The sequence below is a fragment of the Pseudochaenichthys georgianus genome, chromosome 8 (genome assembly GCF_902827115.2).
Source record: "Pseudochaenichthys georgianus chromosome 8, fPseGeo1.2, whole genome shotgun sequence".
In the NCBI taxonomy this organism is placed as follows: Eukaryota; Metazoa; Chordata; class Actinopteri; order Perciformes; family Channichthyidae; genus Pseudochaenichthys; species Pseudochaenichthys georgianus.
This window is the reverse complement of record NC_047510.2, coordinates 23,048,229-23,061,829: the sequence shown is the minus strand read 5'-3', so window position 1 is coordinate 23,061,829 and position 13,601 is coordinate 23,048,229.

The window sequence follows — 13,601 nt, the reverse complement described above, 5'->3', positions numbered from 1 at the left end:
CAGTCTCTTTACAGCGTAGACGGGGCCTCCTTCTACCATCTGGGGGGGTGGAGGGGGTTTAGAGGCGGGTACCAATGAGCTCTCCCTGACCGGCTTGATCTTGCCGACATGAAACGTTGGATGGACCTTTAATGACCTGGGTAGACGTAACTGCACAGACACCGGGTTTATGATCTTCGATATCGGGAATGGACCAACAAACCTTGGCGCTAGCTTTCTCGACATGACGTGGAGGGGTAAGTTCTTGGTAGCTAACCAAACTCTTTGTCCAGGCCGATACGGTGGAGCAGGTCTCCGGCGTCGATCCACCACCTCCTTCATCCGGCTGGCACTGCGCAAGAGAGCCCGACGAGCACCGGCCCAGATCCGGCGGAACCGACGGACCATAGCGTGAGCTGATGGGACCGTGACCTCGGCCTCATTGGCAGGGAACAGAGGTGGTTGGTAGCCGTGCACACACTGAAACGGTGTGAGTCCTGTTGCGGAAGTGGGCAGCGTGTTGTGGGCGTACTCCACCCACATCAGGTGCTTGCTCCAGGATGCCTGGTTCTGGGAGACCAGGCAGCGCAAACAGGTCTCTAGCTCCTGGTTAATGCGCTCTGACTGGCCATTCGACTGGGGGTGATATCCTGAGGAAAGACTCACGGTGGCTCCAAGGAGATGGCAGAACTCCTTCCAGAAACGGGAAATGAACTGTGGGCCCCGGTCTGACACAATGTCCCTGGGAAAACCATGAATGCGAAAGACATGACGTAACATGACCTCTGCCGTTTCCTTGGCAGAGGGAAGCTTGGATAGTGCAATAAAATGTGCCATTTTACTAAATCTGTCCACCACCGTCAAGACGGTGGTGTTACCTTCTGATATCGGTAGTCCGGTGACAAAGTCCATCGAGATGTGGGACCATGGCCGATGCGGAACAGGAAGTGGCTGCAGCAACCCCATCTGTGCTTCAGTGGAGGTCTTGTTCCTGGCACAGACAGTGCAGGCCGCAACATATTCTGCCACCTGCTTCCTCATAGCCTGCCACCAGAAACGTTGCTTGATCATGAAGGTTGTGCGTTTCACTCCAGGATGACAGGTGAGCATAGACGTGTGAGCCCAGTGTATTACCTGTGATCGAACGGAAACAGGGACAAACAACCTATTTCGTGGGCAACCCCTAGGTGCCGGGGTCTCACCATTTGCCTGCTTCACCACTGATTCTATTGGCCATGAAACTGCTCCAACCACACGGTTAGGTGGAAGGATGCTCTCGGGCTCTTTGGCAACAGGTTCAGGATCGTACAAACGTGACAATACATCAGGTTTAACATTCTGTGTGCCTGGTCTGTATGACAATACAAAATGAAACCGATTAAAAAACAATGACCATCTAGCCTGGCGTGAGTTCAGTCTTTTGGAGTTCTTAATGTATTCCAGGTTTTTATGGTCAGTCCAAACTAGAAATGGTTGCTCAGCCCCCTCCAACCAATGACGCCATTCCTCCAAAGCTGTTTTAACTGCTAAAAGCTCCTTATTCCCCACATCATAGTTCCTTTCTGCAGTTGTCAACTTACGTGAAAGGAACGCACATGGGTGTAGCTTGTTGTCCTGGACAGATCTTTGGGACAGCACCGCCCCAATGCCATCGTTGGAGGCATCCACCTCCACGATAAATTGTCTCCGTGGGTCGGCCACTGTGAGGATTGGGGCAGTCGTGAACAGTTTCTTGAGCTTCTGGAAAGCTTCATCCGCCTGTATATTCCACTTGAACATGACATGGGGAGAGGTTAAAGCATGTAAAGGTGCTGCAATGCCACTAAAGTTTCTTATAAACCTCCTGTAGAAGTTTGCAAAGCCTAAAAATTGTTGCACCTTTTTCCTGTTGGTGGGAGATGGCCAATTGGCCACTGCACTGACCTTCTCTGGATCCATCTGGATTTGATTGGCCGAGATGATGTACCCCAGGAAGGAGATGGTCTTGACGTGAAACTCACACTTTTCAGCCTTGCAGTAGAGTTGATTCTCCATCAGGCTTTGCAGTACCTGGCGGACATGATGGGTGTGGGTCTCCTCATCGGGTGAGAAGATCAAGATGTCATCGAGATAAACGAATACAAACTTGTTGAGATAATCCCTCAGCACATCGTTGACAAATGACTGAAAAACTGCCGGAGCATTGCATAATCCAAATGGCATGACTAGGTACTCGTAGTGACCACTGGGAGTGTTAAAACCGGTCTTCCACTCATCCCCCTCTCGTATCCTAATGAGATGGTAAGCGTTTCTCAAGTCCAGTTTGGTGAATAGTTTTGCATCCTGCAAAAGTTCAAAGGCTGAAGACATGAGAGGGAGTGGGTATCTATTTTTAACTGTTATTTCATTAAGGGGACTATAGTCAATGCATGGACGGAGGGTACCATCTTTCTTATCGATGAAGAAAAACCCAGCGGCCGCTGGGGAGGAGGATGGTCTGATGAGTCCAGTTTTTAGAGAGGAGTCAATATAGGACTTCATAGCCTCCCTTTCCGGTGCAGAGAGAGTAAAGTCTCCTTTTAGGGATCTGAGAACCAGCCAACAGGTTAATGGGACAGTCATAAGGTCGGTGGGGAGGTAGGGACATGGCCCTAGTTTTGTTAAATGCTTCCTTTAAGTCCTGGTAACACAAGGGCACTTTAGTCAGGTCGGGATAATCCGAAATGGAGTCAGGCTTATGAGTGTGTTTGTCTTGTTCCTTTTCAGGTTCTGTGGAGAACCTAGGAAGGTCTGAACAGGTCAGCCTACAGCCTGGGCCCCATTCCTTAACCCTCCCTGATCGCCAGTCAATGATCGGATTATGTTTGATCAGCCATGGATAACCCAAAATCAAGGGGTGTAGTGCAGAGTCAAATAACTGGAATTTCATTTCCTCTATGTGTGTATTGTCAATGGTTATTTGGACAGGTTCAGATACATGGGTTATTTTAAATAATAACTTGCCATCTAAGGCACTGGCAGTAACAGGGGAAGTCAACGGAACAGTCTTGATGCATAGTCTCTTTGCCAAACTCCAGTCCATCAGACTTTCGTCGGCACCTGAATCGACTAATGTCCCCACAGTAATGTCTTGGTCACGCACTTGAATATTACCATGGTCAATGAACGTGGAGGGAAATCAGTTGCAGAGAATTGGCTCACCAGCTGCATGGGTTCCTCCGGTGCAGCCGAGGGCGCTGGTTCCTTGGGCGAGGCTGAGGAAGGTGGACTGGAGCTCCATGGGTGTCGAAAGGCAGGTGAGTACCCCATGTGGCTCGGAGGTCGTGCACTGGTTCTGATTCTCTCCTTCTGCCTTTCATGAAGCCTGTTATCAATGCGAATTGACATGGCAATGATGGAATCAAGATCTGTGGGTAGTTCATGGGGTGCCAACTGGTCCTTTATAGAGTCTTGTAGACCATTCATGAAGGCATCAATTAAAGCAGGGGTGTTCCACCCACTGTCTGCTGCTAGAGTACGAAAATCTATTGCATAGTCTGTCACTCTCTGTTGTCCCGTTTGATCTGCATAATGACTCGTGAGGCTTCTCTGGAAGGTGATGAGTGATCAAACACACGGCTTAGGGTCTGGGTAAACATGTTCAGTGACTGACATATGGGCGAGTTTCTTGACCACTCGGCTGTAGCCCAAGCAGCGGCTCTACCAGACATGTGGGACAACATAAAAGCTACCTTAGCTTGGTCCGAAACAAAGGCAGCAGGGTTATGAGCAAAATGTAGTTCACACTGTACCAGAAAGGATCGACAGTTACCAGAGTCCCCGGAAAACCTCTCCGGAGGAGCCAGGCGAAGCGTCGATCCAGGTGGGGTGGTGTGATCCGAAGCAACAGACGGTGGACCTGGCATTGCTGGAGTAGGTGCAGAGGAACCGTCTTTGAGGGGTGAGAGAACTTGCTGCATTTGAAGTGCCAGGTGATTTACTTGGTTGGTTACAGCTGATTGGAATTCATCCTGACGATCCGTGAGACCAATCATTCCTTGGTTGATGGAAGACAGCTGTTCAGCATGGAGGGTTAGCTTAGCATCCTGCGCTAACACATCGGCCTTGAAGGAACCGGAGTCGGCTGAGTCCATTTTTTGGCCAGTTCGTTCTGTTAGGACCTTACAGACACTTGGACTCAAACGCACGACTCAAAAGAAAGTTTGTTCAAAAATAGTCTTTACTTTGAAAAGTATAAAGTTCAAACAAAACATCACTCCTAAGAGGCAAAACATAGCAAAGCAAATTACAAACTAAATAAACTTGACTATGGTCACAAAATACAATAATCTCTGGGCGAGACAAGCTGGCTCTCTAAATGGCACAAGACGAACTGGCACAGGACAAAGGGAGACAGGACTATTTATACATGAGGTAAGGGGGAACAGGTGGAAACAATCAGGGGCGGGGCAGACACTGACGATGGCGGGAAAACACACAAAGGGAGGAAGTAAAGGGACCTGAAATGAGACCAGAGGTAAGTACAAAATAAAACAGGAAGTGCAATGACAGGACTAGACAGGTGAACAAAAAGACTTGACTAAACATAAATCTAACCTGGGCTATGAACTAAACGTGAAACAATAACATGAACCTGATTAACATGACATGAACAATTTAGCAGACATGACGGGATGTTACAAATTGTTTGGTTAAATGTTCAAGTAAAAATCTTCCAGATAGTTCCAGATTCTCAGTTAGCTATCCAAACAAAGTGATTATAACCGTCTTGAAGGCTACCCAACGTGATTCCACCCAAATAAAACATTAACATTAATAATACTAATCTAATGATATAATATAATGGTATAAGATATCCAAATTCAGGGCCAAATGCCATCAGAAATGCTCAATGCGGTTGTTTTTCCAGAGAAATATGCTCCCTTATTCGGTTGTGTAACATGACTTTAAGTGCGTGGTTTCTTGTTTGTTTTCTGTGTCACTACTTATCAGAGGTGTGGACTCGAGTCACATGACTTGGACTCGAGTCAGACTCGAGTCACCAATTTGATGACTTGAGACTCGACTTGACAAAATCACAAAACACTTGCGACTCGACTTGGACTTGAACACTAATGACTCAGGACTTGACTTGGACTTGAGCCTTCTGACTTGAGGTGACTTGATACTTTAATTCAGAGGTCTCCAACACGCCGATCGCGAGCTGCCGTTAGAAGAGCAGACTCCCGTTGGGGAGAGCAGAATCTCCAGCCGCTCTTACTCTTGCTGAGAATCCTTGCAGGCAGGGGCGGGACTCTATTTAGCTGGGCCACCATGCGGCCAATCATATGCGAGGACACACTAGGATCATACCATTATGTGAAAGAAGGGTGGGGGGCACAGCAGGTGTAGTGGTACAGGCCAGCTGCACAGAGCGACGGATTTAAATACAAGCGTCGGAAAAAGTCAAGAAATTAGTGAAAACCGAAAAAAGAAGCAGCGTCTGGCTGCTTTTCAATGATATTGGAGAAAGCTGAGTGCAGGATTTGTAAAATTAAAATAACCTTCAGAGCAGGGTTTTTTATTTTGGTAACCACTCAGGATTTATTGTCAGCAGAGAGAACATGGATTATTAAATTATTAATGTGACTAATAAAGAGCGGTTTGATTATTACGTTTTATTCTGTTGATCGATGTCATTACATTTGGTGAAAAGCACATAATGACTTGTTTATGACTCGTTTTGTCAAAGTTTAGGACTTGGACTTGACTTGAACTTGCCCATCCTGACTTGAGACTTGACTTGGACTTGCAAAACAATGACTTGGTCCCACCTCTGCTACTTATGGAAGAAATGTTTTAAAGACCACATTAAAGTTGACAAAAATGCTCATTCTTGTTCTCTGGAGAGGACTTTGAAACTCAAATTACTCAAAAAGTACACAGTAAAAGTAGTTCATATTATTTGTGCAGTCTAAGAAGTACTAAGTACAAACATGGCAGACTCATAAACTACTTATGGAAGAAATGTTTTTTAGAGCACATTCAAATTAGATGAAAATGCTCATCTTGTTCTCTGGAGAGGACTTTTGCCATTCTCAAAAAGTACACAGTAAAAGTAGTTCATAGTATTTGTGCAACAAGTTTATGAAGCAATAAGTCCTAACATTATTCTCATAAATTACCCTATTCCTTAATCGCAAATAATATAAATGAACCACATGCCATCCTTTACTTTGAAATCCTCACCGGAAGTGTTCCTCGTGGGATTTTCTGTAGCTTTAAAGGTGACATGTCATGCTTTTCCGGTTATTACCCGTCCCCTTGTGTGTTATGAAGGTTTTTATGCATGTAAATGGTGTGCAGAGTCAAAACCCTCAAAGTACACCATGTAGCGAGTAAACTCTAACACAGAAAATATCTCCCCGAAACGCCTCGTTGGAGATACGTCACTTGATTATTCCGGGTACATCATGATGTCATGTCGTCCCCGGAATGAAATGGACCAATCTGTGGACCAATCTGTGGAGCCGTTACGTTACGTCCACGGAGCCGTTACGTTAAGTCCCCGCTGATTGGTCCAAATTGACCAATCCACGGACTTCCTCACACACTCAGTGCATGCAGCTCAGCTGATTTCTCCTCCCTGGCTGCAGGCTGATAACAGACAGTTGAGATCGCGGCGAAATTCTCTCTGCAGACCCATTCTCACAGCGTTTATCAACCTTTTTCTTACTCAATATCAAGCCACACTTATTGTTTTTACTTCGGCTGTGACTTTGTGTGTGCTCAGGGTGAGTTTGGCTGTGTTTCGCTGTGTATCGCTAAACAAGGAAATCACACCTCCACGGAGCTCAGCGCGATTCACAACGTCCCGACTGGTCCCGACCAATCTGAGCACACTGGGCTCATAGGGAGGGGGGGGGGGGGGGGGCAAGAGCTGCAACTAGCCGTTTAGTAGAGAGAGTGAATACTGCTGAATACACGTAGTTTACAGAGATGCCGTATGCGAAACCAATGTGAGTTTGGAAAATTGCACAGTATAAATCTATTCTAGTAGACCTCAACAATGGAATTATGATCAGTGGAAATGGCCATGACATGGGACCTTTAAAGCAGGGTTGCCAACTCTGGGTACCTGGCTGGAGTGAGATTTTGATATCATGGGTTTAATAATTACACATATGCGTACGAAATGACTGCTATCGTGTCAGCAGCGGGACCTTAGCATATATATTGGATATATATACAATATATGCAAATACACAATATTGGACACAGACTATAAAGGACACACAGTCTTATTCACTAATGAAAGTCAAACACATGTTTGTTTCCACTGTTTTATTGTGTGCCTGTCGCGATAAGCAATTAATTGACTTATCGTACGATAAATAAAAATTAACTCGATAAATTGCCATTTACATGAGGATGTGACTAGCAGTTTGAAAGGATGTACTTGAATTATTATTATATATTATCATTATGTCAGTGGTCTAAAATGGTCATACAACGGTGCCGACAATATTATCGTTTATCGCAATAATTTCTGGGAAAATGCATCCAACAAAATTAATTATCGTGAAAGGCCTATACATGAAACACACACACAAACAAATCTACAGACTTACTCCAAACTGCCAAATATATTAATTAACACACTCTCACTCTCATATACTCTTTGACTCTATGTTGGCCTACTTTTTTATCATTTCTATTGGATCTTAGATCTGCGCATGCGCAATACGGGTCGGCAGTTGCGGCTCCAGAGTATCTGTTGGGTAATCTATGGTAGGGCTAACCCATACAGTGGTGGGGCTCAAGTAAGTATTTACAATGTAATTACGCGTGAGGTTTAGATTATATTAGGTTTTATTATTTATTCCCTGTTTCAATCCAAATTGAACTGTATGAAATAAAAAGGCACATTTGTCTTGTAGTAAATAAAAAGGGCGACCTGGAGCCAATCCTGCAATTTCCCCACAGGTGAAAGAGTTGACATGCTGAAAACCCAACTCTTGCAGGGGAGCCTGGGGGGATTCTCCCCCAGGAGATTTTTTTAAATACTAACATAAAATACACATTCTGGTACTCTCTTGAGAAGAAAATTAAATACATCTATTACTCCACGACATATTTAAACAAATGAATGCCATTTTAGTTTTGTGTTACTTTGTTCTGAGAGCTGAACCTGCTGCTACTCACAGAGAGAAGAGGGAAGAGGCTGTGAATGACTTTACATTGTGGATAATGTAAAGTAATTCACAGCCTCTTCCCTCCTCTACTCTTATCCATAAGGGTGGAGAGCTCCCATTGTTCTGTGCGTCAAAATGAAAGACAGCCCACACACCTATCAATCATCAAACCGTGGGGTCTTATTTCATTACGTGTTGATTTCTATCAACACGTAATGTTGTATCGCACATTCTCAATAAAATAACGACATGACTCCCATTATTAATTGAAATGCTTTTGTGGATTTAGAAAATGATTTTATTGATTTAAAAAAATAGTTGTATGCAGGGCCGTATCCAGGATTTCCTAGGACTCCGAGGTCCAAACATGCTAGGGGGGTTCGGGGGATACCCCCCGTGATTTTCATGATCTAGTTAGGTGCTGATCTAGTTAAGTCCTGTGGGGGGGTCACAAATTGGATAATATATTGATTTCAAACCATGTCAGTGGGCTGACAATGTCAGCATCAATTATTTTTGAAAGTGTAATGCATAAGAATCAGCTGATTGTTACTATTAATGATCTGGACATGCAGAAGAGGCTAAAATGATCACACATTGTCAACAACATTCATTTCCCATGTCTCTCTCCTTTCCATAACCTGCAGCCTCTCTTCCATCTTCTTTAGTCTCTCTGTCTTCTTCCTGTTCTTTACTCTCTTTGTCCTCTACTCTTTGTTCAATCTCTCCCTCGTTGTTCACTGTTTGCTCCTCCTCACTTGTTGCTCCTGCCAGTGAATTAAAAGCAATTCAGCTATTTAGTTCATTTCACTTGTTTGTTTGCATTCTTTTTTAATTTAAATCTGTCTTGTTTGATTCTCAAAAGAGAACAAAGATGTAAGCAAATTGTGTTTTATACAATTGTATGTTATGACATCATAACTGCAATAGATGTATGTATTAAAATTATGCCTATTGTAAATGAAGACTATTGTTATAGATACATAGATAGATAAATAGATGGGCTTATTAAGCCTACATTATTTTGTGTGACTCCAGTTCCTCCCTGACTTCCATCACTTTCTCTCTCTCTCTCTCTCTCTCTCTCTCTCTCTCTCTCTCTCTCTCTCTCTCTCTCTCTCTCTCTCTCTTTCTCTCTGCCTGTGCTGTCTCTTCCTTACCAAAGCTGAGCATCGACTGACGTAGTCTTTTCATTATATCTGAGTCAATGTAAAAAGAAAACAATACAATGTTATATCTTCAATGTTTTACTCATTGAAATGAAAGAAAAGCATTACAACGTTTGTTAAAAGGTAATCCTTCTGACATTGGATGAACGTAATTAACTTTAGCTCTCTAGCTAGTTTATTCACGCAATTTAAACCAAAGTATAGCCTATAGCTGCAATATAAGTTAGTGTGCATGTTGTCGGACGTCCACTGACTAACGTAGTGCGTTCACACAGGATCTGCTGGTCATATGATGTCCTGATTATCATTTCTGAGATAATGTTACAGAATGTTTCGGAAAATGAAGATTCCAGGACCACTTTAAATGTTTCGTTTACAATCATTTTCCAATGACCCGAAATAGTATTGCCCGAACGAACTATATCCAAAATGTCTTCCAGTTTACAAACTTCAGCCATTCTTTTTACACGGGGTCACTACTCGTTCTGTTTTCAATCGTCCCCATCACCACACTTATTAAAAGGGTAATGACTACATTCTGATCAATATATACAGAGCGTTTTGCATAGTAGTTTCAGATTTTTATTTTACTTAAAAGAAAAAAGTCACTGCATTGAACAAGTCCCTGGCTTCTTCTCCATCCGACTGCTGTTTGTTAGTCTTCTTCTTCTCCATCCAACTCTGTATGGATATTTCAAGTCTCTCCTTGAGGCATCTGCATTTTACAAGCTTGTGCAGAAAAGCTTCCGAAGCGCGTCCTATCCTCAGTTTATCCTCGCAAATGCATTTTTCAATAAGACTCTGGTCAATCACTGTAACGAAGTCGGCGAGCCAAAGTCTTTTCATTAACGCTTTTGTAATTGTTTCTGAAGAAGAAATCGGGCATGTCATTCCGACAATCGTGTTGCCTCTGGTCGGGGTTACTGCGTCGGCATTCTTTGCATATTTCTTTTCTGTACCGATACATCACCATCTCCAGAATATAAAACAATTCCGATTTCACTGTGTCCCTAAAACGAGACTTCTTGACCCGAGGAGTAGCATCAGCAGCAGTCGTACTGCAAGATTCGGGTTTCCCACATGGTGGTGTTGATGGTGGACTCTGTTCCTGGCTGCAACTCGCGGGGGGAGTCTCTGCTCCATGGCTAGTTTACAACGGTCGTCTTAGCGAGGTCCTTCGTTTTAGATGATTTGCTGAGTGGAGGGTGGGGCTTATTAGGTTGAATGGGGGAGTCAATTATAGAATTGAGAGTTTTTAGAAAAAAGTTCTTTAAGCGTTGTGGCTTTTTCATCTCATCTCCAGCAATAGGTCATCATTTAAGAACAAGTAATAGTTTTGTCAAGATTCTACAGAAAAAAGTCAAAAAAGTATAGTATGTCAGAAATATGGAAAAGTCATTGTGTACAAATAGTATGTTGAAAATCAAAAAAGAAAAAGAAAACTCAATTCAATACAAATTAATGAATATTTTACCCTGTTCTAAAGTTTTGCACCCCCTAAAGAAAAACCCCTTCCTTACCAAGTACTTCATATTATACCCTTTGTTAAGTGTTGCGTACATCAAGGTGTATCTTAAAGTATCTTGGTAATAGAAAATAACTAAAATATGTAAGTTTATCAGAAAAGAAAAAACCTTGTTTATCTGAACAAGTGTTGCATACACCAAAGTGTGTCTAAAAGTATCTTAGTAACAAAAAAAGAGAAGAAAGCGTTAATGTTAACAAAAACTGGATTGTTCCACTGAAATAATAAATAAATAATTTCAAAAAGTGCTCTTAAAAAGAACAAATGTATTCAGATAAAGTATTTTGTTAGACTATTAAGTCCATGATGGTTACATTTAACCCCTAAACCATTTGTATTATATGTTTGTTTTCCTAATAAAGCCAGAGTCACCTGAATTAATTTTGTCTCCATACCTTTTATTTTAATTTTTTACATTTTGTAACAATCTTAAAACATTTGTAGAGAACAAACACTGTGGTTAAAATGAGTGTCTTTATGACATCTCTCACACAGTTGGTATTTTTCACAAAATTCATTTTTAAACACATCATCTTGATACAGAGATAACACATTTTCGTAAGACAACCCCGACACTCTTTTTACATAGGTAGGGTCCGCTTTTAGTTTCCCAGACGGTGCTTGTCAGGACTCTTCTTATTTCTGTCGGCGGGGAAATATCTCCTTCTTCTTCCTCCACATTGAGGGGCAGCGGTGAAAACTCTTCTTTGATCTTGCATGCTGTCTGCGTTTTTCTTTGCTTTTTACTGCAAATATCTTATGTCACCATATGTGACGTATGAGGTCTTGGTTGTAGAGCGGCCCGAATGGCCGTATTGAACCGAATGAACCCCAAGTTGTTGATACCCCTGGAGACTCGGATGGAGTAGATGGAGTTTGATACATATCAGTGTCAGCCATATCAATGTCAGCCATAGCGCTGTCGAGATCAGGTGTCCAGATTGCTGTAGAGCTGGGGTGGCCAACCAGTCAGAGGTTAAGAGCCAACATTTGTTCTATGTTACTGCAAAGAGCCACATCAAACACACAGTCACTGATACCGCTTGTTCAGTTCAGTTCAGTTTTTTGTTTTCTGGAGACAAGATTTCAACCACGTCACTGATGCATTTTTGTGGCATTGGGATATTTTTTTTTATAAATCCTCTGGAGCAGAGAGAGGAGCTGTGGATTATTGTTATTGATTAATGCATCAGTGTTTCTTAGGGTCAAAAACACTAAACTTACAACTTAAAATGAAAGTGTTTAGTTTATTTAATAAAAGAGCACATGTTCAATGTGAAAAGTGACAGTAGTTATAGATTATTTGCAATTTGGTGCTATATATATATATTTAAAAAAGAATTATATATATTTTTTAAACACCTTGAATTTCAGGGGGGGGGGAGCGGGGCTCCGTTGGCAGGGCGCAGCGCCCCTCCAAGACAATGGTAGGGGAAACACTGGATAGTGTTTAATCAACGATAGGTTTTCCACCCCTCATAGGTGATTGGTTCACTGCATCGCAGGTATTATTGTGATTGGCTCTTGGGCCACATCAAAATTAGATGCCCTGTCATCCTCACATACTGACACCTGACACCACACATACACACGTAGGGAGAGCCGGGACGAAAGTAACGGAGCGATTTTATCCGATCCCAAACAACTTTGACCGGCCACATTACGTCAGAATTATCAGCATTCAGTACTTAACAGACCTACTAAATATCAGGTTTAACTGTCTGGAGTAGCTAGTGTTGTCACGATACCAACATTTTGGTTTCGATACCAAGTCAAGAATTGCGATTCCGATTATTTTTCGATACTTTTCTTAAAAAAAGGGAAACGGTCTTAAATGTAATTATTGTGCTTTATTTCACACCATAACCATAACACAAACTTTTAAACAATGAGAACAATAAATAAAATAAATGACAAGAATTCGTATTAAATAAAATTAATACATTTCTTACAGACAGGCCTCGTGGTGTCCGTAGGCTCTCCCTCACTGTCAGAGATATAGTTAAAATACTTCCAAATTTAGCTTCTGGCGTCTTTTTTGTCAACAAGCCGAGGCGCAGCGGCAGTTACACTCCCACTTGCAGCCATGCTTCTCCTTTTCTCACATGCTCTGGCAGCTAGCGCGTGCACAAGAGAGGGGAGGCTGCTTGAGAGGGGCGGGACTGCAGGCACGGCTGCAGTGCAGGGAGTGGAAGCAGAGCGCTGAACACACTTATTAAAACGGCGCTTTCTCACCGGAGTACTTTTCCCCGTCATTCTTAAAGTACCGATACTAATGAAACGGAGGAATCGTAACGTTTTTAACGGCAGGGTATCGCGGTACCTTTCAAGTATCGTTACACCGTGCGGAGTCAGTGTCTCTCCCCCAAACTCACACATATACAATTCGATATGAACTGAAGAGCCGCATGAAACTAGGCAAAGAGCCGCATGCGGCTCGAGAGCCGCGGGTTGGCCACCCCTGCTGTAGAGGATGGGGGTTGTTAGGAGATATAGGCTTAAATCTCCTCGCGTTCCTACAAGCTGTTATCTTACATGAAGGGAATCCAGAGCATACACTTAACCGTTTAACAATAATCCACTTTAATGGTAATATACAATGCAATACAATCAAGTACAATCAATACAGTACAAATTACATACAGTTCTGTGGGATCCCACATTTACCTGATACTCACGTGAGCCAGCCAGCCAGCCAGCCAGCCAGCCAGCCAGCCAGAGGAGAAAGAGACCGAACACAGCGGGGTTTCTGTCTATATCCCTCGCTGACCCAAG